The following is a 24,935-nucleotide window of genomic DNA, read 5'->3' as shown; positions in this document are numbered from 1 at the left end:
CCATTAATGTTGCTGATTCTTGATGAATAGATTTGCTAGGAAGAGAAGAAGAAACAGGGATGGTTCATCACGCCATCGCCTGCATGAACACAAGAACTAAACACAAAAAAACAAATAGCAGTAGAAAATGATTACACTAACCATATGGTAGGCAAGTTAAACCAAAAACATGCAAACAGTACAAAAATGAACCCACCACACACACACACAAAAATCCTTACCCAGCACAGAACAACACAAAACACAAACAATGACCACACACAAGCCACAAAAGAGCAACAACACACACACAAAACAAAATGGCACATACTCACCTACAATAACAAGATTGTTCACAGAATAGGCAACATATTAAAGAAACAGGGACTCCAAATAGGATACCGGTACAGGATGGAGAACACAAGACAGAAAAAGACCAGAACACAAGAAACACCCCTGGATAAATTTAACAGGTCAGGAATATATGAACTCACATGCAACACTTGCCAGTCAGTATACATAGGACAAACATGCAGAAACTTCAAAACAAGATATTCAGAACATTTCAGAGCTTTAAAAAGCAACAGCTCCCATAGCACATTTGCTGACCACCTTATAGTCAACAACCACCACCCAACCACAATAGAAGCAGACTTAGAATACTAAAACCCAGCCACAGCCTATACAGCAAACTGACCATTGAGGAAAATTTCCATATAAAGAAGGCAATAGTGGAAAGAAAACAGGTCTTAAACGAATACACTACACTCTGCAAGGGCACACTATAACACATTAAAAGGAACTTTACAAATGAAAACAGCACAAACAGATAAAGCCTACACACACACACACACACACACACACACACACACACACACACACACACACGAAAAATAAATACACTAAAAAGACGCACCATTTGCACACAAATAGGAATACCATATAAAAGACAACAAGCACAGCTAAGAAACACACACAAAGATAAAATGCAAATAAAATTCAAATTTGGCGCCAAACTCTCTGGTAAACAAATGAACACTGACTGGGCTGGGACACACAACAAATCACAATCACACTGTGTTCTGGTGTAGTGAAAAGCGTTTTACTACGTAATTTGTGGGAAATACTTGCTATAGTTACGTATGCATCACAACATCTCAGCATGATGCGGAGAATGGAAGTGCTTGTCACACGAAAACGTAAGTAAATACGAAAATAGGCGCGAAAAACTAAATTACACTCTAGAATATAGGTTAACTCTCAGCAAAAAACTTTCTCATCAACATCGTTTGGTTGCAGATGACAAGCTACCTGTAATAATTAACACAAGAGTGGTTGAGTAAATTCATGCTCACCAAATGTAAAGGTATTTACAAAAAGAAACGATCTGTTGTTTGAACTAAAAATGCACTTAATTTTATAATCATGTAACAAAAATGTTCACATTGCAGAATAAATAAAAACGAAAACCCACAGATGATGGCACAGTGGTGCCGAAACATGTTTGGGTACTGAGAAAAACGGTGCTTTGCGTATCAGTCGGACCTCAAATCCCAAAAATGTTAACTGCAAACACGGCCAATACAAGGAGCTGCAAACCGAACATGGATATGACTTTTTCATTCTACTTTCAATCAATTGGGACTTTTTAAAAGAGCTTAGTAATTGGTACTACATTATAAATCTATGTTTAAATAAATTAACAATTACTTTTCTGTTTAAATTTATTGAAGCTCTTCTCCTTTTCCTGTTGGTTTACACCCACCACCGATAATTCTATTTTGGTAATGCTGAGGTGACATGAGGACAAAGCATATAAGATACATTTTTTTAATTGTTTAGTGATTTACTCACTTGCTTTTAAACCATATACTGTAGCTTATTGGAAGTATTTTCTTAGCAAGAAAAATGTGTCATCATTAATTAATTTTCTTTGAATTTTTTTAGTTAATATAGTTTCATAATATGAATCATCCTTGCAAATACTGTATGTCACACTTTGGAACACTCCACTTGTCACCCAGTATTAACCTGATCTTGAATGTATCAATCAGCTTCTTCGCCAAGGCCATGACTTCCTAAAATCATGGACTGAAGTGTGATCCATTCTGTGTGAGGTTTTGGCAGCCACACCTAGAATAGCTTTTCGTCACCTGGTCTCCGCAATATCCTTGTCAGACCCTATGCTCCTTCTGCACCCATCTCCCTACCCTGGGGCTCCTACTCCTGTGACTGTCCCCGCTGCAGGATTTGCCCTATGCACCCTCCTACCACCACCTATTCCCACCATGTAACTGGCAAAAATATACTATCACAGGGCGAGCCACCTGTGAAACAACACATGTCATATACCAGATGTTGTTTAAACACTCTTCAGCCTTATACAGTGGCATGACTACTACCCAGTTATCAGTCAGGATGAATAGACACAGGCAGAGGGTGTATACAGGCAACAAACAATATCCTGTTGCAGAGTGTGCTGTACATCATGACAGTCGTGATCTCTGCGCCTGTTGCACCACACAGGTACCAGTTTCTCAGAACTCCACAGGTGGGAACTAGCAGTATATGTCCTTGGTTCTCGCAACCCACCTGGCCTTAATTTACATTAATTCCTTCCATCCAGCATTTCTTTCCTGTAACTTGTCCTTTCTTCACTCCATTTTAGTTTTCTACATGTTCCGTTTTCTGGCTTGTTTATTTTTTGCTGTCCTGCCTGCCACCCCTGTTACATACAATGCACTTAGCTTTTCACTTTTGTTAAGGCATGCATGATGTTTTAGTAGTAACCTCTGTCTTGTGTATTACCCTGTCTTCCATCTTTAAGCTCCCAGATTTTCAAATCTTGCCCGTTACAGTCCCCAACAATCAGTCTTTCTTTCTCATCACGTCCTGTAAGTCTACCCTGACCCGAGGTTCTGGGTGACTTTTCTGAACTATACCCGTTTCCCTAAATCTCTGCAGTCCTTTTCCTTCACCTCTCTTCCTTCCTCTTCAACTCTTCTGCCAGAAAATGGAGCCACTGGCCCCGAAAGCTTGTAAAAGTTAAATCCTGTGTGTGTTTGTGTGTGTGTGTGTGTGTGTGTGTGAGGCAATAACAGAGTTCAGTCAACTGTAATAACCAACTCATAGAGGGATGATCAACAAAAATATAATAAGTCGTCTGGGTAAGAATTTTAACAAGGAAAGCCTGGAAACCTAGATGGAGATGTATCGGGCTTAATGCTTTCACCAGACAAATATGAGGTCACAAGCATTAAGAAATGAGTAATGACTAAATCATGAAAGGATTCCCAGCAAAAAAGTCATCTTGGTAACAATTTTAACAATTACAGTCTGGAAACCTAGGCAGAGATGTACAGTGCTTGAAACTTTAGCGATATCAGTATGAGGTGACGAGCATTAAGAAACCAATAATTTCAAGCTGGCTGGTTGCAAATTGTGGGTAAAAATGTGACATGATCACATACCATCTATAAGCAAACAACCACAACACAGTATAAAGATGCCACCAGTTGACGAGCAGGACGGAGTTGATTCAAGAGTTCCTGACAGCAGATGAGTCTTGGGTGACCATCAACTGACAGCAGAGAATTATGCAAGGGAAATACGCGTATTCAATTAAGCTTGTCCCCTAAGAAAGACTTGCATTCTTGCCTGTACATACCTGTGGGTAGTTCGTCTATCAAGGCTTACTTGTAGCTATGACTATTGTCATTTACAGTGTGATGTATACAGGACCTGAGGGTTCAATTTGAGCAATAAGAAACTGGCTCCCTTTCATGATTCTAGTCTAAGTGATAGGGCAGGCAGGCTATTTGTTCTAGTAATTTGAGTGTCTAGTAAGCCTCATCTATGTTCTCCACTCATTAAAATTGTGACCCAGTGTCTGTGCTCTTCAGCATGTTCACGTAAGCTCAGGAAGAAGCAATAAAATCAGACCAAGGTACCAAACCAGAAGCTCATTTCTTCATTTGTACCTCCCTAGCCTTATACCCGAGTTTGTATGCTGTCTCCAACCATAGAGACCTGATAAACCTCAGCTAAACCCTGAACCCTGTTGTCAACTTATTCCTTTGCATGAAGCCTCTAGTGTGCCAAAGCATTGGTGGATCTGAAAAATCCCACACAACTTGCTATCTAACTGAGGGATTCATGTATGTATGTTGCAACCTCCATCAGGGTACAACACAACAATAATGCTTTAACAGTGGCAAATTGATTGAATGTGTCTGCTCAGAACTGAATATGCTGGTCTGCATTGACGGTTTTCATTTGGTTGCTCCCACATACTGGTTTCACTCAAAAGACTGAATGTTTAGTCCAATCAGTTCGTAAAGCTACAACCGACTGATTAAATTGTTTTCATTTGTTTGCTCACATAGAGTAGTTTTGCTCAAAATAATGAATGAATAATTCTGCTGACACGTGAAACTACAACCAAATTAGATGACTGTTTTCCAGTAACCAACTGAATCAATTGTTTTTTCATTTGGTTGTTCCTGTCACTAGGTCTTCCAATGCTGCAGTAGTCCAATGTGGTCTGACTACACAAATAAATAAACTTTATAAAATTTCACTTTTGTTTATAAACTACTCTTTATAGCACAGTCACACCAGTATGTAGTCACACATACTACAAGCATTACTCTGAGACAGCAAGAGTCTCAATTAGTTTTTTGACATTTAGCTGTATGGAATGGTTTGTCCTCTTCTATCTTGTCAGCAAGTGATGCATTCTTACTAATGTGCCATGCTGTCTCATACAATGGGTGCTTTAATTACTATCAAGAAATTTGTAACTCCATGAATCATGATTTACCAGTCTGCGCGAGTCGACCGAAGCGTCCGATCCCACCCGTCGGCTTTGACCTGTGACGTAAGGCTGTTGTTGTGTATGACGTCACGATGGCGCGGAATTTAGTTAGTGAGAGTGGCGTGTTTGTAGGTGTCGTTTTGATGCGATCGGTGGTGCTCTCTGGTGGTGTGTTAGGTGATGTTTTTGGTTTAGTTTGGGAGTGTGGCGTCGTGTGAATTTTGGTAAATTGCTTTTTTGTGTCTTTGGTAGGTATGGATATGACTGACAGGGTCAACAGTTTTTGGTTGTCAGCTATGATGGGGGACAGTGCGTTGTCTCTAATAAAATTTCTTCAACTATTCGGATTTTTGGATGAAGTCGTGAAGTGTTCGGTATGTTGTGAAGAAATGAGGCTTACTTAAAGTTCCGGCGTCTCGGACTAGGGACGGCTGTATGTGGAGATGTTGTAAGGATAACAGGTCAAGGGAAGTGTTCGATCCCAATGTGTGGCTGGGAATGTTGGTTTTGGTATCGGGAGATGTTTTTGAGCTAGATAGGTCAAGGGAAGTGTTAGGTCCTAATTTATGAGATCGGAAGCTGCTGTTGAGCTATATAGGTCAAGGGAAATGTCCAATTCCAGATAATATTGTGTTTAGTGGTGTTTGGGGAGTTTTGTGATGTTGGTTTTTTTCCTCGTTTTGCGTGGTTTTGTATGGGGGTGGGTGTCTAAATTTGTTTATATTTAGTTTGTCCCCACCCAAAAACCCCCTATTTCCCGCGCCTGTCCCGTTAGTGTCAGACTTTTTGTGGAACGTGTGTATGTTTGCTTTTCGATGTATTTTCGTCCACATAATGTGTACGTAACTACTTTATATGCACCATATTGGAATCGTGGTTTATGGTCGTTTCCGCCATATTTGTGATGTCATGGGTCAAAGCAGATGGGCGGGATCGGATGCTTCCATATTTCCGTCTGCGCTTCTTCCTTCAGACCTCCTCTCATGTCTACTGAATTGCTTACTTTCTGTTGAACATCTCAGCTGCGTACTTGAGGTTTCCTACATTTTTAAAATGTTTTGCAGATGCATACTGTGTTTTAGACTCTTTGTTGATGTGATTACTGCCATCTGAATTTTTACAGAATTCTTTCTTATATTTTCGTCTTCATACTTTCTGTTTCTTCCCAGACATTATCCTTCTTTATGGTCATCAATGGGATGTTAAAACCTAATCTTCATTTCTTTTTTCTTATTTATATCATCTCCTTGTTTTGCATTAGCCTTCCTTCTCCTTGAGTGACAGGGAACAATTACTTCTATTTCGATCTCCCATTCATTCTTTTGCATTTTATTCTATTCTGCCTGTAAGCAACCAGTTTTAGTACTTGCACTTTTTCCCTTCATATTAATTTTGTGTGTCATCCGTTTGTGCCTGTTTCTTCTGTGCTTGTATTACGACAAACTGTTCTAGCTCAGTGACCATATTGTCTTGACATGCAGCTTCAAGTAAATATAGTATATTCCTACATAAATATAGAAGAGAACGTAGCTTACTTGTTTTAACTGTCCAAGTAATTAACAGTGTAAAGTAGAGATAGTGGTTTTAATTGGATAGTTGTTTTATATTGTAAGGCAGAAGATAAAAGAGGTAAAACTTACCCATCAAATATAAAGTGCACATGAAAAGGAATTATAAGGTACAGTCTTCCACATTGAATTCAGCAATACAGAGTATTCTGGATTGAGTAGTAAAATATGTACATGTACTAACAAAAAATGTATCCATTGAAAGAACTGTATCTTCTCCAATAAAATGTTGAGCAAAGTAAAACTGTGCAAATGATATAAAACGGTGTGTTCCCATCTAGAAATAAACAGTCAACTATGAAAGAGCTTAAAATTGTAGAAAGGTACTTCAAAGAGACCAGGGCATAAATTGTACAATTGCAGAATTGAGGTTTTACCATATGCTGAACACAGTTCAATAAATACAAGTTGAATGGCTTTAGAGGTTTCCCAGAAATCTCTTAAGAGTTCTGCAAATTCCTCCCCCAACTGCAACAGGTTCCTAAGCACAAAGTAAAGGGGAGAATGATACCTAGACTACATTAATAAGATTGTTCCAGTGTTACCGTTGAACACAAACAGGATCGAGATCCATATGGAAGGAGCGAGGATACAAATGCAGGTAAAATCTCCTTGCATTTGTCTCAAAGAGATGTATTGCAACACTCCTGTGGAGAGTGTTTACACCATCCACAAAAAAGGATTAACTTACTTACAAGAGAGCTGTTAAAGGGTTAATAGCTTTACTTTTCTTGTTCTTCTTCTTTTCCCTTTTCCCATTTCTTCTACAGGGTCAGTATTTATAAGTGTTTGAGCAATGTTAGTGGTAAGTGTTGGCCAGATGCCCTTCCAAATGCCCCCCCCCCCCCCCCCCCAAAGATAGAATTGGTGTACCCCACCTACCACCTGCATCTAGATTTATGTTCAAGTGTAAGAATGTTTGCTAAAAGTTTGCATAGCATGTAGCTGAGGCAGAATGTACATACCAGACCAGCATTTACCTCGTTGGATGTGGGAAACAGTCTAAAAACCACATCCTGTCTGGCCAACTCAGCAGCCCTCATCATTAATCCACAAGTCAGATTAAATCTGGATCAAGCTCACCACCTCACATCCCAGAAGGGCTGCTTTAATATGCTCAGCTACCTGGTTAGGTAATACCTTTATTAATAAAGTGATGAACATCATGTCTTACTTGTTCTCCTCATCACAGATGTGCAAACAATTTCACTCATTATATATGTTTATGGGAAGGTAACAGTATGCTCACTGCAGCTTCCTATAAGTTGTTCTGTGGATTGGTCCTATGAAAGTATATGTCCTCTTCCCTTTTTGTCATCAGCAGGTCATATCAGACTTATGTTTATTTTCATACGACAGGGTGATTATAATTAAAGTTCCAGGTTCAAAATGCCATAAAAAAAGAATAGCTACTCAGACCAATGTCAAATTTGAATGGAATATTATCAAAGAAATGGGAAATTGTTGTGACTCACTGATCTTTCAAAGTGCCACCACGCAGTTACGCGCGTCCTTTACATGCGGTGCTGTCTGCCAGCCATGCAGCAGCAGCGCCACCTAAGCGGCCAACCAGCCAGCGACCGCTAGAATTGGACTCAGTTATGATTTGACTGTTAAAGTTTACACACGTCTTACTCTGTTTACTTGATCTGTGACTTTCATGTATTGCGTCTTCCTTGAAATATATTTGTTCAACTTGAAGTTATTACAATTGGTGATGAGGTAGTGATTTTTCTTTTCCATCGTTGATCCACATGTTTCCATGGCTACTTTAGAGCAACTATTGCAAGGTCTTATAGAACAGCAAACGCTTCTCACAAATGCGATTCGTGATTTCGTTGCGGCATCAAATGCGGGGCGTCTCTCGCCGTTGTCTCTACCTACTTTTCCTCCTTATGACGAGACGGCGGCAGACTGGTCTGATTACGAAAAACGTCTTTGACAGCACTTCTTGGCATTTCATGTTGTGGACAAACAAACTTGTAAGTCTCTGTTCCTTTAATGGATTTCACCTCAAATGTATCGGTTGTTGTCGCAATCGGCTCCTTGGAAAGATCCTGCGTCTTTGTCCTTTGCTGAAATGCGCTCACTTCTGTCCGCCTATTTTCAAAAGCATACGCATGTGGTAGCCTCTCGTGTTGCCTTTTATCGTTGTCAAAAATAACCAAATCAATCCTATCGCGCTTGGGTTGCTGAACTTCACGGCCTCAGTAGAAAGTGTCAATTTATTACTGAAGTTCACAAAGAGTCCTACGCCGATTCCATGGTACGGGATGCTATTATCCGATCGGCGCCCGACATAGAAGTTTGGCAACGTGCCTTCAGTTGGCAAATCCGACTCTAGATGAAGTCCTATCCATCGCTCAGTCTTTTGAAGTTCCTCGCATTGCTGGAGTGCAAATAGAGGCCTGGGGTGACGTCGGGGGAACACAACCTCTGTGCACTGTTGACGAAGCGTGTGGTGTGTCCCCGCCGGCCGACGTGGCCGCAGTATGCTCCCAAGCGCAGCCTCGGCCTAACCGTAAACAAACCTCTAAGAAACTACAGCAAAACCCACGGCAACTTCCTTCATGTTCGTGGTGTTTTACGAAACATTCACGAGAAGATTGTCCACAACGTTGGGCCGTGTGTCACAAATGCAAAAAAAAACGGTCATGTGTCATCCGTTTGCAAATCCGACCGCATATATGATGTTCATGAACATGACACTGATTCTGATTCTGTGTTGTCTGTCAATTGTACTTATTCCCTTTCAGGGAAGTTATTCCTCACTGTCCAAATACTTGGTCAAGATGTTCGCATGCAGGTGGATACTGGTTCTGCTGCCACTGTCATCAATTCTCAGACGTATCTTCAGTTGGGTTCTCCAATCCTGTCACCTGTCACTAGGCAATTACGGGCTTACAATAAACAGAAGATTTCTCTCTTGAGACAATTTGATGCTGAGGTATCTTACAAATCTGTCGTTCGCACTGTTCCCATATTTGTGGTCGACCATAGTAACGCAGAGAATCTTTTTGGTTTCGATGCCTTTCGTGTTTTTGGGTTCTCCATAGACGACTCTGTCAATATCGTCTCTGATGCTATTCCTTATTCTCAACTGGATACCTTGTTGACAAAATTGTCGTCCCTTTTTTGTCCTGGGTTAGGCCACGCAAACGACTTTGAAGCTCATATCACGCTCAAACCCACTGCTCGGCCTAAGTTTTTTCGGGCTTGACCCATTCCTGTGGCCCTTTGTGATCAGGTCAAACGGGAGCTGGATTGTCTCACTGCTTCAGGGGTCTTGCTTCCTGTCACTTCCAGTGAGTGGTCCTCTCCTGTCATTTTCGTTGCTAAGCCAAATGGTGATATTCGTCTCTGTGGCGATTTCAAAGCCACTGTAAATGCTCAATTCCTTATCGACACTTACCCTATGCCTCGACCTGAAGAACTGTTCACTAAACTTGCTGGAGGCCAGTATTTTTCTAAACTTGACCTGTCAGAAGCTTATCATCAACTTCCTCTCAATGCTGCTTCCTGGCAGTTTCTGGTCCTTAACACGCCTTTCGGCCTCTATCAATACCAACGATTGCCATTCGGGGTTGCCAGCGCCCCTGCTTTCTTTCAGCGATTCTTGGAACAATTATTGCTCACTGTCCCTGGGTGTATAAATTACCAGGATGACATTGTTGTCACTGGCTCCACCACTGATGAACATCTTCAAAATCTCCGCACACTTTTTCATGTCTTACAGACAACCGGTCTTAAGTGTAATCTTCAGAAATCAAAATTTTTTTGGGCATCTATCACGTACTTGGGGTTTCAACTCTCTTGGGATGGTATTCATCTGCTTCAGCAAACTGTCAATGCGATCGATGCTCTTCCTTGCCCTACATCTGTTAAGGAACTGCAGGCCTTCTTGGGGAAAATAGCATACTATCACAGGTTTTCACCATCTGCTGCTTCGGTGGCTCAGCCGTTGCATCGCCTGTTGCATCTTTCAAAGTGCCGCCGCACAGTTACGCACGTCCTCTACATGCGGCGCTGTCTGCCAGCCATGCAGCAGCAGCACCACCTAAGCGGCCAACCAGCCAGCGACCGCTAGATTTGGACTCAGTTATGATTTGACTGTTAAAGTGTACGCACGTCTTACTCTGTTTACTTGATCTGTGACTTTCATGTATTGCGTCTTCCTTGAAATATATTTGTTCAACTTGAAGTTATTACAGAAATGTGATGGAAACAATAAAAATTTATGAAAATTTTCCCACTATATGGTGCTGAAAATGTCATAACGTAAATGGATTCAGCTACAAATTACAGAAGAATTGCAATATGAAAGCTATGGTGTGAGTTCCACATTAAACCAACTGTACTGTGCAATGTGTATCACTGCTCATGTGTGACATTTGACAGTAAAACAGTGGAAGTGGTCAAAAGACATCTGTCATATTTTTTCCTTCATTGTCGAATCTGATTTATTTACTTCATTAACAAAATCAAATGACTTTTCCTATTTTTTTTCTCCTCTTTGCAGTCATGTATTAGGATGCAGAATATTTATATTTTTTTCAACATTTCATTCGATATACCTAGAATGGCGGAAGGGGTCAATTCGAACCCACTGTAATTTCCTTTTTTAATGTATGTAGATCATCCAACAATGGAGTGGCAACAGTCAGCAGTCATGCAGCGCATTTGCTTCTCAGTATTGCAATTTGGCACATGGAAATTCCAGTCAACCATTGTTTATATCTTTTTTGTCCACAAAGCACATTTTCGAACATGTGTCATCAGCGTAGACTTTTTGATGAAAAAGTGTTACATCTCTTATTTATTTATTTATTTCTTACTTCATTGATCCAACTGTGACAAACTCATGAGGGTATAGAGTGTGTCAGTAAACAATATATACATAGGTAGTATCAAAGCAGTCAATCATACTAAAGTAATATTCCATGTTTGCATTACACATATGTGGTTAGAATGACAGATTACAGCAAACATTAGACACAGTAAGTGGAAAACAAAGAAAATTATGAAGTTGAATTGGAAATTGACTTCACTGACGAAGATGATGATTATGTACATGACACAATTTTGGATGAAGACACTGTGAATAAGGAGTGATTAGCAGAAGAGGATTCATATGCTGATCTATGTCAATCATCACTTCTTTCATTACAGCAGGCACAGCTCTACATGTCTGCAAAGATAACTGCTAGCAATGGAACCATGTGAGGGGTCGTGTTATAACTTCAAGTTGAACAAATATATTTCAAGGACTACGCAATACATGAAAGTCACAGATCAAGTAAACAGAGTAAGACGTGTGTCACTTTAACAGTCAAATCATAAACTGAGTCCGAGTCTAGTGGCCGCTGGCTGGCTGGCCGCTTAGGTGGCACTGCTGCTGCATGGCTGGCAGACAGCACCGTGTGTAGAGGAGGCGCGTAACTGCACGGTGGCACTTTGAAAGATCGGCGAGTCACAACACTTTCCCCCCCTTTGAAGTTTTTGCACAGGTCTTGATGGAGGTGGCCTGTAGATTGCTAACATACATAGGTGTTGTTTGACCGGCCGTAAATTCTTGAGGAGGAGGCTTCCCGTATGGACGGAAGTGTCCCCAATGATAACGGGTCGAGATGACAGGAGACGTGGGGGTCGAATCTGCTGGGGCCCCGTGCACCAATCTGCCCATTGCAGCAAGTCCGGTTGTTATAACAGGAGACATGGGTGATGTGTCCGCGTCCGTGGAAGGAGGAGGTGAGCAGCGTTGCTCCGACAGATGATGGTCATCTGGTTCCTGCATGGGCATGTCTCCTGTTGGCGTCAGTTCCTGTGCTGGCACCAATATGATGGTGAGAGGACTGCGTTGTGAGCAATGAGAGATTCCAGGATCCCGAGCGTCAGGTAGAGCCGAAGGTGGTATAGTGGCATCCGGAACAGGCGTCGTCGGCACACGAGGCTGAAGCTGGTCCGAATGATGCACTGCAACACCCGTGTCTGTCTGGACTTCATACAGGCGTCGGCAACGGTGTCGTAAGATGTGGCCAGGACTCCATTTTGGCCGCCTGCCATATCCCCATACCCATACAAGGTAGCTGGCGGTGAACCGGTCAAGCAAAGGCACCCACGGACGTGAAGTGGAAGACGCAGAAGATGAAGTAGCGTGCAGGGCTGTCAGCCGTGTAAGAGCTCAGCCAGGCTGTAGTCGCCCATGGGGGTCAAACGGTAAGAAGCCAGAAATTGGAGAAGGGCATCATCAGCAGCAGAAGAAGTCAGGAGTTTCCTCATCTGAGCTTTAAATGTGCGAACAGTCGTTCAGCCTCACTGTTTGACTGTGGATGGAACAGATGGGCCGTGACATACATGACGCCATGACGGGCACAAAAATCCGAAAAATCAGAAGAGGCAAATTGTTGACCATTATCAGTGACAAGAGTAGAGGGAAGGCCTTCCAAAGAGAAAATGCGAGCTAGGGCATTGGTGGTTGCTGCGGTGGTAGGCGACATGCAACGGACAATGAAAGGAAAGTTAGAGTAGGTGTACCTAAAAAAGGTCCCGCGAAGTCAGCATGAATACGCTCCCAGGGCTTCTCAGGCGAAGGCCACAGTGACAAAGATGACTTCAGGGTGGCGGCCTGTGACTCACAAGGGCCGCAGGCAGCGACCATGTGTGCAATTTCAGAGTCGATGCTGGGCCAGTAAATATGACGGTGCGTCAGAAATTTTCTGTGAGAGACACCCCAGTGCCCTTGGTGAAGGAGGCGCAAGACCGAAGCACGCAAAGATGCAGGTACCACAACACACGGAGAAGCATTTTCGGTGGAAAGGAGGATAACACCATCCCTAGCCGTGAGGCGGTAATGCAAAGTGTAGTAGTTCCGCAAGATCAGAAGTCTTAGCGGATGGACGATCTGGCCAACCCTTCTGAATACAGTGTAAAACCCGGGAGAGGGTAAGGTCAGAACCCGTAGCAGCCGCCAGCCGGTCCCCAGTGATGGGGAATCCGTCCACAACCCGCTGCTTGGCAACATCCAGGTGGAAACACAAAAGTTCGTACCTATCAAATGCCAGATCAGGACCCATGGGAAGGCGAGACAGTGCATCAGCATTCGCATGTTGGAGCCGTCGACCAGAAATGAATCTCATAATTACAACGAGACAAGTAAAGAGCCTAACGCTGGAGGCGGTGTGCAGCCTTGTCAGGAAGTGATGTTGATGGATGAAACAAGGAAACAAGTGGTTTGTGATCCATAACAAGATGAAATTTGGATCCATAGAGAAAAACACCAAACTTATGAAGAGCATAAATAATGGCCAAAGCTTCTTTTTCAATTTGAGAATACTTTTGTTGGGCATCCGTGAGCATTTTGGAGGCATAAGCCATGGGTTGTTCAGAACCGTCAGAAAAACAGTGCGCAAGGACTGCACCAACCCTGTATTGAGAGGCGTCCATGGCAAGAACAAGACGTTGGCCAGGTCGATAAGTAGCCAGGCACGAGGCCTGTTTCAGCATAGTCTTCAATTCCTGGAAAGCCGCATCGCATGACAAGGACCAGTGAAAAGGCATGTTTTTATGCATCAGGCAATGCAACGGCTGAGCCACCGAAGCAGCAGATGGTGAAAACCTGTGATAGTATGCTATTTTCCCCAAGAAGGCCTGCAGTTCCTTAACAGATGTAGGGTCAGGAAGGGCATTGATTGCAGCGACAGTTTGCTGAAGCGGATGAATACCATCCCGAGAGAGTTGAAACCCCAAGTACGTGATAATGCCTGAAAAAATTTTGATTTCTGAAGATTACACTTAAGACCGGCTGTCTGTAAGACATGAAAAAGTGTGCAGAGATTTTGAAGATGTTCGTCAGTGGTGGAGCTAGTGACAACAATGTCGTCCTGGTAATTTATACACCCAGGGACAGTGAGAAATAATTGTTCCAAGAATCGCTGAAAGAAAGCAGGGGCGCTGGCAACCCCGAATGGCAATCATTGGTATTGATAGAGGCTGAAAGGCGTGTTAAGGACCAGAAACTGCTGGGAAGCAGCGTCGAGAGGAAGTTGATGATAAGCTTCTGACAGGTCAAGTTTAGAAAAATACTGGCCTCCAGCAAGTTTAGTGAACAATTCTTCAGGTCGAGGCATAGGGTAAGTGTCGATAAGGCATTGAGCATTTACAGTGGCTTTGAAATTGCCACAGAGACGAAAGTACCAGTTACTGTGAAACTACATTACTTTTTACCAACAGTAGGAAGCACAGTTTTTTGCTTCATTCAGAAATTGTTCCCTAATGCCACTCTGAGTAAACTTTCCTATGATCAGGTTGTAGATTCTCTAACTATTATGACCAACAAGTCAATGTAGTGGCAGCTAGGTACCATTCTTTCATTACAAGAAAAGGTCAGAAAAAACTTATCGTCAGTGTGTAACAAATTTGATGGGTATGACGAAGAAATGCAAATTCAAATGTGCTTGTGGTGCTTTATTTTTCTGATGTTATGTTATGTGATGCGATCGTGTACAATGTAACTGATGTCAGACTTAGAGAACAGATTTTGAAACAGTCATATCCATCCTTTCAACACATGCAAATACAAGATGAGTATGATTCAGGTACAGTGTTCGCCGATAAATTTGAGCAGCCGGGTTGAGTCGTCCCTTGCTCGTGACTGGCTCTTTAGGCAGAAACAGTTCATGTGCACCATGCCATGTAAACAGCTCTCTAAACAGGTTAATAGATCCCCTGTGGGTCTGGGGGTTAGAATAGGCCCGAGGTATTTCTACCTGTCGTAAGAAGTGACTAAAAGGAGTCTCACACTTTTCGGCCCTATGAGTTGATGTCCCTTTCTATAGTTTGACCAGCCACTTTCAAAATTCTACAGAAGTGCAGGCCAGATGGGGAATGCTGCCTTATGTGGTGCATGAGTTATCCATAGTGCCCTTAGATTCGATCTCCTGAATCTCTTGTCATGGCTTTGCATCTCCACCAGCGATTCAACTATTTGGGTGTGGACACTTTCCGGAGTATGTCATCTTCTTCCATTGTCTCCTGTCCTCTTTCACCCTGTAACAATATTGGATTTCTCTGCACCCAATATCCAGCATGGTAGCCAGTCCATTGTGGTGGGGCTGTCATTTACCCATTTGGTGGTAGCCTTCTGACAACAGAGGGATCACACTGCTGATGCCTGAGCTGTAAACTCCCTATGTATGCTGAGGAGTAGATGCCTGCCTTCCTGGGGCATCAGGACTCCCGGCAATGGCCATCATGCCAGTTGGCCTTTGCTGTGGCTGGGTGGTGCCTGTGGGGAGAGCCCCTGATCAGAGTGGGTGGCATCAGGGTGGATGACCCCCAGTGAAGTGGACTAAGTCATTTCTTGCTGGTGACATTATGGCCCTAGCAGTCTCTGAGAAGGGCAGGATCGAGTACAATGCCAACAGGTCTCACCCTAAACCGTTTCCCTCCCTCACTATATCATGGGAAGAACGTAGGGCTACAGAACGGACAGAGCCATATTCGCCTCAGTTTTTAGTCTGGAGCAGAACTGATGGGGACTCCTTTCTACCTATGAAGCCTCAATTTTTCATTGAACACCTTGAGGATAAGTTTTGAGAAGTGATAGCACTGTCCAAGGTTCAAAATAGTGCAGTTGTGAATCAGACAGCATCCCCACCCCAATCCCAAGTATTACTCGCCTGTGACATGCTGGGTGATATTCCTGTTTCCATCACTTCCCATAAAAGCCTCAACATGGTCCACGGGATCATTTTCCATTGCGATCTCCTCTAGTAGTCTGACAATGAGTCCACATCAATTTAGAGTGGTGGGGTGTTCATTTCACCTGGCGCATTTACAGGGGACCCAAAGACAACAGGGTTGCTACCGGTGCCTTCATCTTGGCCTTTGAGGGTGATTCATTGCCTGAAAAGGTCAAGTTGATGGTTTACTGCTGTGATGTTAAGCCATATGCCCCTCCCCCTGTGCAGTGCTTTAAGTGCTGGAAGTTCAGGCACATGTCTTCCCGCTGCACTTCCAGTGCCACATGTCGAGACTGCGGATGTCCACTGCACCCACGTACTCCATGTGCGCCTCCTCCCACTTTCATCAACTGTGGAGAGCACCACTCTCCCTGCTCGCCAGACTGACCAGTACTCCAAGAGGGCTGGAAAATTATGGAGTACAAGACCCTGGACCGGTTGACTTACACAGAGGCTTAACGTAAATTTGAAAGATTACACCCCATTCAGCTGATGTCAACATATGCTGCAGCTGCATCACCATTGCTATCCAAAGTGCCAGTGGTTCCTCACTCTGTGCCACGAACAGTGGGCCCACTAAGCCACCAGAATACATCTGCCCCCTTTGTGGTAGGAGGCAAATCTTCCTCCATTGCTCCCAAAGCACCTACTTCGGGATCAAGACCCCCCTGAATGCAGGGGATATCGGTCTCTTCCCCCCTGCCAGAGAAGCGACAGCCTCCTTCGGCTCCTCTTGTGTTGTGCAGAAGGGGTCCCTTGGGGCCCTCTCTCCCAAGGTCTCCAATAGTGCCACGACGGACACTCGCCAGTGGCTCAAGGAGCCAAAAGCTGCTGAATGAAGAGCTTCATGGTCTTCCTCCGTGCCTAAAGCTGCTTTGGAGACAGCTTTCCAGCAAACTCCTAAAGGGAAGCGAGACAGCAAGCAAACTAAGAAGAAGTTTGCTAAGAAACAGGACTCACTGGTGGCCGCAGCACCACCACTCCCTACCAATTCTGCATCTGAGGATGCAGTGGAGATCTTACCATCCCCTGTGGACCTGGATCTCACTGACGCCTCATCCACCATCACAATGGCTACAAATACACAATTGGTGGCAGTAGGTGACCCTGAGACATAACCTGCCTCCTTGCACTCTTCATGCCTTCCCAGCCTGACTATAAAATCATCTTTCATTGGAATTGCAGCGGTTTCTTCCACCACCTGGCTGAGCTACAGCAACTCTTAAGCTTTACATCTGCTTTCTGCAATGCCCCCCCAGGAAATCTGGTCCCCAGCATTACAAGAACCATAGCGACTATAACAGAGTGTCAGGTGGAGTTTGTGTCTATGTCCTGAACTCAGTATGCTGTGAACCTGTGCCACTTCAAATCCCTCCTGAAGCTGTGGCTGTCAGGATAAGGATGACGCAGGAAATGACTGTCTGAGACGTATATCTTCCTCCACATGGTGCAGTACCCCTGAATGCATTGGCTGCACTGATTCATCAAGTCCCTAAGCCTTTCCTACTTTTGGGAGATTTTAACGCTCATAACCCCTTGTGGGGTGGCACCGTGCTTGCTGGTCAAGGCAGAGATGTCGAAAATTTACTGTCACAACTCGACCTCTGCCTTTTAAATACAGGTGCCCCCACACATTTCAGTGTGGCACATGGCACATATTCGGCCATTGATCTCTCAGTTTGCAGTCCTGGCCTTCTCCCATCTATCCACTGGAGAGCACATGACGAGCTGTGTTGTAGTGACCACTTCCCCATCTTCCTGTCACTGCTCCAACGTCAGGCCCACAGATGCCTGCACAGATGACCTTTAAACAAGGCAGACTGGGATGCTTTCACCTGTGCTGTCACCGCTGAATCTCCCCCACATGGTAACATCAATGTGGTGGTTGAGCAGGTAACTACAATGATCATTTCTGCGGTGGAAAACATGATCCCTCGTTCTTCAGGGTGCCCCCGGTGAAAGACAGTCCATTGGTGGTCACCGGAAGTCGCTGAGGCAATTAAGGAGCGTCAGAGAGCTCTACAGAGGCATAAGCAACACCATTCCCTGGAGCACATCATAGACTTTAAACGGCTTCATTCCCACATTTGCCAGCTTATCAAAAGACGGAAACAGGAGTGTCACCTTCCCAAGTCTGGGAAAAGATCAAACGAGTTTTTGGGTACCAGACCCAAACAGGTGTTCCCGGTGTCAACATAAATGGCGTGTTATCTACCAACATAAACGCGATTGCTGAGCACTTTGCTGAGCGCTGTGCTCGTGCCTCTGTGTTGGAGAATGACACCCTCCCCCCTCCCCAGCCTTTTGCACTCTCAAACTATGGATGGAAGGGAAAGTCCTCTTGTTCACTACATGCCACAGTGAACCCAATAATGCCCCATTTACAGAGTGGGAGCTCCTCAGTGCCCTTGCACATTCCCCCGACACAGTTCCTGGGCCAGATCAGATTCACAGTCAGATTATTAAACATCTCTCATCTGACTACAAGTGACATCTTGTGATCTTCAACTGGATCTGGTGCGATGGCATCTTTCCCTTGCACTGACGGGAGAGCACCATAATACCAGTCCCCGAACCCGGCCAAAACCTACTTGATTTGGACTGCTATCAGCCCATCAGCCTCACCAATGTTCTTTATAAGCTGTTGGAATGTATGGTGTGTCGATGTTTGGTTTGGGTCCTGGAGTCACGTGGCCTACTGGCTTCGTGCCAGGGCTGTTTCCGCCTGGGTCGCTGTACCACTGATAATCTTGTGTTCCTCAAGTCCGCCATCCGAACAGCCTTCCCCAGACGCCAGTACCTTGTTACCGTCTTTTTTGATTTACGAAAAGCATATGACACCACCTGGCGACATCATATCCTTGCCACATTATGCGAGTGGTGTCTCCGGTGCCTGCTTCCATTTTTTATCCAGAATTTCCTGTCGCTTCGTACTTCCCATGTCTAAGTTGGCGCCTCCCATAGTTCCCCCCATATCCTGGAGAATGGGGTCCTGCAGGTCTCTATATTGAGTATATCTCTATTTTTAGTGGCCATTAACAGTCTAGCAGCAGCTGTAGGGCCGTCCGTCTCACCCTCTCTGTATGCAGACGACTTCTGCATTTCGTACTGCTCCATCCGGTACTGGTGTTGCTGAGAGGCGCCTACAGGGACCCATCTACAAGGCACAGTCATGGACTCTAGCCCATGGCTTCCAGTTTTCAGCCACAAAGTCATGTTTTATGCACTTCTGTCGGCGTTGTACCTTTCATCCGGAACCAGAACTCTACCTTACTGATGATTCCCTCACTGTAGTGGAGACATATCAATTTTTAGGACTGGTTTTCGACACCTAATTAACTTGGATTCCTCTCCTTCGCCAGCTTAAGTGGAAGTGCTGGCAGCACCTCCGCTGCCTGAGGAACACCAACTGGGGTGCAGATCACTGTATGCTGCTGCAGCTCTGAGAGCCCTTGTTCAATTCTGCCTTGACTATGGGAGTCTGGTTTATGGCTTGGCGGCGCCCTCAGCATTGTGTATACTCGAGCCAGTGCACCACTGTGGCGTTCGACTAGTGGTGGGAGCTTTTAGGACGAGTCTGGTGACCAGCGTCCTGGCAGAGGCTGGTGTCCCTCTATTGCAGGTCAGGCATGCGCAACTGCTCGCCAGTTACGTTGCACACGTTTGTAGTTCTCCTGCTCAACCAAATTACCATCTCCTTTTCCCACAAATGGTGGTTCATCTCCCACATCGGCAGCCCAGGTTAGGGCTTACAATTGCAGTTCGCGTCCAATCCCTTCTGTCTGAACTGGAGTCCTTGCCTTTACCACCTATACCCAAGGTCCATTCACATACATCTCCATGGTTTACACCCAGGCCACAGCTTTGCCTGGACCTTTTGCATGGCCCATAGGACTCAGTTCACCCCGCATATCTCCGCTGTCACTTCCTCTCGATTCTTGACGTGTACCGTGCCCATGAAGGGGTTTACACCGATGGCTTGATGGCTGATGGTCACGTCGGCTTTGCATATGTCCATGGAGGACATATTCAACAGCATTCCTTGCCCAATGGCTGCAGTGTTTTCACTACAGAGCTGATGGCTATATCTCGTGTTCCTGAGTATATCTGTTCAGGCCCTGGGGAGTCATTTCTTCTGTGTACTGACCCCTTGAGCAGCCTACAAGCTATCGACCAGTGCTAACCTCATCATCCTCTGGCAGCAACCATGCAGGAGTCCATCTATGCCCTGGAACAGTCCGGTCATTCAGTGGTGTTTGTGTGGACCCCAGGACATGTCGGAATCGCAGGCAATGAACTTGCTAACAGGCTGGCCAAACAGGCTACACGGAAACCACTTATGGAGATTGGCATCCCAATTACTGACCTGCATTTGTTTTTGTGCCACCAGGTTTTCCGGCTTTGGGAGACGGAATGGCATAGTCTTAGTAACCACATCAAACTGTGTGTCATTAAGGAGACTACGAATGTGTGGCAGTCCTCCATGCGGGCCGCTCACAGGGACTCTGTGGTTCTATGCTGGCTCCACATGGGCCATGCTTGGGCACAACTACCTCCTGCACCGTGAAGACCTGCCTCAGTGTCAGTGCGGCACCCGGTTGACAGTGGCCCATATTCTGGTGCACTGTTCCACTTTGACTGCCCTGTGACGAAATCTTCGGTTACTGGACTCGTTGCCACTTATTTTATCTGACAATGCCTTATCGGGTGATTTAATTATACTTTTTATACCTGAGGGTGGGTTTTATCATTTGAGCTAAGTTTTAGCGCATGTCCTTTGTTCCTCTGTGTCCTCCATCCTAGTGCTCTTAGGGTGGAGGTTTTAATGTGCTGCAGAGTGGCTGGCATCTCATAATCTGCTTTGTCGTTTTAATATCTTCTACCTATTTATTGTGTTTCTGTGGTTTTCTTGTCCCCTTTTGTCCATTTAAGTGTTTGTCGCCCTTTGTTCATCCTTGTGGTTTTTCCTTTCTCTTTGTTTTGTGTTGTCAGTCTCGCTTGTTTTATTCTCATTCTTGTGGCATTGTTTTATTTGGAACAAGGGATCAATGACCTAGCAGTTTCGTCCTTCCCCTCTCTTTTAAACTAACCAACCAACCTGGCAAATAGAATTAAGTCATACCTTCGGTGCTATTCGTGGCACAAATGCCAAGATTGCCCACCCAGACAAGCACAGTGTTGCACTTGGAGCGAGAAAGGTCACGTACAATCCGTATGTTTGCAATGGAACAAACAAAAGAATTCTGCCCACTCACGTAATCAATGCAGTGTATTCAAAGCCTGCTGCAGTCATTAGCAAAACTAGCAAGCAAACACTTTCTTCAGTGCTGTGCCAGTCCAACAAACTTTTTGTTCAATTGCATATAAGTGGGAAGCACGTGAAATTTCATTTGGACATGAGTGCCTCTGTTACATTGCTGAATCGTGACACATATGAACTGTTAGGCTCCCACACCTTCCTAAAAGTAGCACACACCTCACAGCTTATAATAGACAAGACATCCCTGTTCTCAGAAAATGTACTTTGCCTGCCATGTATCACTTGTGTACGCGAACTATGACTTTCATGTGCTACAATCATGCGATTGTGAGAACATATTTGGCCTTGATTTATTTTATTTTTTTGGTGTTAACATTCAGGAAACACTGTTGTCAATGACTGCATTCAGTGCCAAAGACAGTGTAGGTAGCTTGCTGAAAAAATTCCCTGAACTTTTTCTGAAGCTTTATTCAAGGCTAACAATTTTGTTATTTTATTGCACATATTACTATGAAAGACAATGCTCAGCCGAAATTTTGCTGGGCAGAACTGTTCCCATTGCATTATGGGACAAAGTGTCCACTGAACTTAAAGAATTGCAAGATAGTGGAGCTATTGCGCCCATACAAGCTAGTCAATGGGCAAGTCCACTGGTTTTGCTCCCCAAACCTTCAGCTCACATTCGCCTCTGTGTTGACTTTAAATCTACAGTCATCCTACAAACTGTGATTGATAATTATCCATTGCCACCCCAGAGGATCTCACGAATGGATTAGGCACTGGTCATTACTTTTCAAAAATTGATTTGCGCGATGCCTATCTTCAAATACTAGTAGACGAAGCATCTCGAAACATGTGTCGTGAACATTCATTTGGGCTTGTTTAAATATTTGCATTTGCCTTTTGGCAGTGCTTCTGCACCCACCATTTTCCAACAGTATTTGGAACAGCTGACTGCTCAAGTACCAAACTGTTCAAACTATTTGGATGATACTGTTGTAGCAGGTCATACACCTGAAGAACACACTGAAAATTTGTGTAGTTTGTTTCGTGTGTTATCTGATGCAGGACTAGAGTGTACACTGGACAAGTGTGACAGTTTTAAACCTGAGTTGCAGTATCTTGGTCATGTCATAAACAGTCAAGGTGTACATCCTCTTTAGTCACATTTGTTAGCCATACAGGACCTGCCAGTTCCTCACAACGTCACAGAATTGCAGTCAGTCTTAGGGAAAATGAACTATTATGTTCAGTCCATATCAAATGCTACACAAATCGCAGCTCCATTGCATCAATTTCATCGTAAGAACATCCCCTTTGTTTGGATAGATGAGCGCCAAGAAACTTTTAAAAAATATAAAGATGTATTTCTCAGTGATCACTGCTTGGTACACTTTTATCTTGACCTACCTGTTGTGTTGCAAGTTGACGCTTCCACTTATGGAAATGGTGCAGTGCTATGGAAATGGTGCAGTGCTTTTGCACAGATTTGGTGATAAAGACAGGCATATTGCTTTTGCATCAAAAGTGCTGTCCAGATCTCAGTGTAACTATTCACAAATAGAGAAAGATTGGCTATTGTGTATGGTGTCACCAAATTCCACCACTATTTGTATGGCAGAAAATTCTACTTAGTAAATGGATCACAAGCCACTGCAGTCCTCGTTTTATCCTATGAAGCTGGTTCCTGTACAAACTGTCCAAAAATTGTAAAGATGGCCTTTGTTGTTGTCTCAATAACAATATGAGAGAGTGTATCGTCCAACAGCTCGACATGGTAATGCAAATGCAATTTCACGTCTTCCGATTGACCCTGATACAGACTTTGATGCTTCTGCTGCATCTTGTTGTCACATCAATGCTCACAATTCTGAATTGCTTCAGTCCTTTCCTCTGAATTATAGGAAAATTCCTCAGGCCATGGAAGCTCATTCAAATTTGAACATTTTGCTAAAATATATTCGCACATCTTGGCCTGACTCATTGCAGTAGAGCGCTGATACTTTGCATGTCGGCATAGCCTCGCTATACAGAAAGGAGTGATTCTTGTTCAAAATGACAGTGGACAGTCACATGTGCTGATCCCCAAAGCTTTGCAAAAAGAAGTATTGCAGTTACTTCACCAAGGACACTGGGGGATTGTTTGTATGAAACAGTTAGTATGTCAACACTGCACTTGGCTGGGTATGGACACCCAAATAGAACAGATTATGTCACAGTGCCATGCATGTGTGGAAAATCAGTTTGCTCAGCCACAAATGTTTTCTGCTTGGCCTAAGTCACAATCATCATGGCAATGTGTGCACATAGACTTTGCGGGATCTTTTTGGAACACTCGTTGGTTGATTGGGTAGACTTTTATAGCAAGTTTCCTTTTGCTGTGCCAGTGAACTCAACAACGTCACATAGCACTTTTTAGGTGTTGTCCTCAATTGTTTCCTTTGAAGATTTGCCTAAACTCATAGTGTTGGACAATGGTTCTCAGTTCACATCAAATGAATTTGAATCATTCTGTGAACACAATGGCATACAGCACCTAACTAGTGCACCATTCCATCCACAGTCGAACTGTTAAGTGGAACATTTTATCAGAATCAAAAGAAGGCTGGAAGTATCGCTTCGAACTGCATGATTTTGTGTTTTACGGGGTTTTTAGCAGCAGCAGATGGTGGGTGCAAGGCAAGATCCTTTGTCGAATTGGCCTATGCATGTATCTCATTTCAGGCCCAGAGGGATTGCAGCACCGACATTACAATAAAATTCACCACTGCCATGTGCATGGTTATCCTTCTGTATCTCTTCCCCCAGATTCACAGATCCCGAGGACAGTGTGGCCACAGCAGCTGCCAGAGGGTGTCATCACAACACCACAGGACAACCCCATCCAGATGGAGCCTTTGCCTCCTCTGCCTTCTCTCGTCCTACCAATGGAGCTGGACCCACAAATGCCGCAGTAACCAACGCCTTCTACGTTGTGGTATGGGCCTCAGGAGGTGGACACGTACCCTTCTGGATGTCTTCTGGGGGACATTTCCACCAGTGCACAGGCCAGATAGTGGGGTATGACTGGCAGCCTCACGTCCCCTGCAGCCACAGCTTCCAGTCCATTAGTGTGTCCACCCTGCTGCCTCCCCCACTGTTTTCGTGCTCCATATACAATGACAGTCCATCACCTTGGTGGGGAGCAATGTAACGGCATAAAGTCAAGCACCAGCATGCTATTTGGGAATGATAGAAAAGAGCTGGCTGTGAGAAGACGTCAGCCAGTCGCACGCCGACTGACCCCTCTCCAGGATGACTACACGACAACAGCAGCCCCTATGTCAAGAGGACATAAGTGCCGTGACTGACTGGTGATGCTCCAGTTGAATAGCCACTTCACTACCAGCGGTTGGATAGAAGCGTCAGTGTTCATTACTTTGCTTGTACACTCTATGTAACACAGACATGGGAACTGTTATACTGAAGAAATTGCTTATTTTGTATGTCACTCTTTGCTTGTGACACATCTGTGTAATTGTCAGATTTAAGTATTGTCTTTTAATTTTTTGTAATAAAACTCATTAATATGA

At 44.2% G+C, this 24,935-nt stretch overlaps 1 long non-coding RNA gene across 2 annotated transcripts; it reads left to right on the top strand.

Annotated features, from left to right (window-relative positions):
- Positions 1-1,034: 1,034 nt before the first annotated feature.
- On the top strand, positions 1,035-24,935 carry LOC126470067 (uncharacterized). 2 transcript variants are annotated; one of them, XR_007586115.1, is made up of 3 exons: positions 1,035-1,178; positions 1,279-1,345; positions 1,431-1,630. It is a non-coding gene; the product is annotated as an uncharacterized LOC126470067 (long non-coding RNA). The 2 variants fall into 2 exon arrangements; XR_007586114.1 differs by lacking the exons at positions 1,279-1,345; positions 1,431-1,630 and adding an exon at positions 24,172-24,935.

This window comes from Schistocerca serialis, chromosome 3 (genome assembly GCF_023864345.2).
Source record: "Schistocerca serialis cubense isolate TAMUIC-IGC-003099 chromosome 3, iqSchSeri2.2, whole genome shotgun sequence".
Classification (NCBI taxonomy): domain Eukaryota; kingdom Metazoa; phylum Arthropoda; class Insecta; order Orthoptera; family Acrididae; genus Schistocerca; species Schistocerca serialis.
Note: the sequence above shows the minus strand (reverse complement) of the source record. Positions and strands in the feature narration are given on the sequence as shown.